This window comes from Staurois parvus, unplaced genomic scaffold (genome assembly GCF_062004578.1).
Source record: "Staurois parvus isolate SC_StPar_1 unplaced genomic scaffold, SC_StPar_1.0 ptg000934l, whole genome shotgun sequence".
Classification (NCBI taxonomy): domain Eukaryota; kingdom Metazoa; phylum Chordata; class Amphibia; order Anura; family Ranidae; genus Staurois; species Staurois parvus.
This window is the reverse complement of record NW_028318730.1, coordinates 891,111-892,500: the sequence shown is the minus strand read 5'-3', so window position 1 is coordinate 892,500 and position 1,390 is coordinate 891,111. Positions and strand designations below refer to the sequence as shown.

General features: G+C 43.5%; 1 protein-coding gene across 1 annotated transcript in view; it reads left to right on the top strand.

Moving 5' to 3' along the window:
• Positions 1-597, top strand: part of LOC149441925 (rho guanine nucleotide exchange factor 37-like) — a 106,426-nt gene extending 105,829 nt beyond the window's left edge. Inside the window, exon 15 of the mRNA XM_089656757.1 lies at positions 1-597. This exon is cut by the window's left edge and continues 256 nt beyond it. The gene's annotated coding sequence lies outside the window, so the exon portion shown is untranslated.
• Positions 598-1,390: the final 793 nt, after the last annotated feature.

Below are 1,390 nucleotides of genomic sequence, written 5' to 3'. Positions count from 1 at the left end.
ATCCCACCTTTCCAAAACCATGACTATTTTATTAGCACTTACCATGACACCTTTTGCTGTGACTTCATAAACATTCACCAACTGCTGTATACAAATGTTTGAGCATAAAAGTACCATTTGGCCGACAAGTAAAATCTTATTGGTTCCAACATGACAATGATCCAAAACAGACTTCTAAGGCCACTGTTGCATTTCTGAGGAAAAACAGGGTGAAAGGGATTCAGTGGACAAGTATGTCTCCTGACCTAAACCCAAATTAACACTTATGGGGAATTCTGAAGACACAAGTTGAGCATCACTCTCCATCCATTCTATGTAATGCTGGCATCTTTACCAGAATACACAAGAGACTTTAAACATGCCAACTAAGCAAGCTCCATTTATTGCAGACTCCATGTATTTACATTGTTGGACTTTATTCACCTGCACTGTATGAAAAATGCTACATATTAACTCCTTAAAGTGCTGACTTTCCTAAAACTCAATGCTAGTGGGATTATACAATGTGAGATGAAAGATGTTGCAATGTGTTTACATAATTGTTATATTAATAAAATAAAATGTGACTCCTAGTCCTCCATAGAGGATCATGCTGTATTCATTTTGTTGGCTGTTAATGTTTTTGCACTGTAAATTAATTTGAAATCAGTAGCAGAAGGGACAACAATGAGACGACCCCCAAAACAGGAATGATTTAACAGGTGAAGGCCACTGATATTTTTTCCCTACTCATCCTTTCTGACTGTTTTTAACCAGTTTTGCATTTGGCTAGGGTCAGTGTCACTACTGGTAGAATGAGGAGATACCTGGACCCTACAGAGGTTGCACAAGCAGTCCAACTCCTCCAGGATGACACATCATTACGTGCCATTGCCAGAAGGTTTGCTGTGTCTTCCAGCACAGTCTCAAAAGCATAGAGGAGATTCCAGGAGACAGCCAGTTACTCTAGGAGAGTTTGGCAGGGCCATAGAAGGTCATTAACCCATCAGCATGACCAGTATCTGCTCCTTTGTGAAAGGAGGAACAGGATGAGCACTGGCAGAGCCCTACAAAATGACCTCCAGCAGGCCACTGGTGTGAATGTCTCTGACCAAACAATTAGAAACAGACTTCATGAGGGTGGCCTGAGGGCCCAACGTCCTCTAGTGGGCCCTGTGCTCATTGCCCGGCACCATAGTGCTCGATTGGCATATGCCACCAGAATTGGCAGGTCCTACACTGGTTGCCCTGTGCTTTTCACAGATAAGAGCAGGTTGACCCTGAGCATATGTGACAGATGTGAAAGGGTCTCGCGAAGCCATGGAGAACGTTATGCTGCCTGTAACATCGTTCAGCATGTCCGTTTTGGTGGTGGGTCAGTGATGGTCTGGGGAGGCATATCCATGGAGGG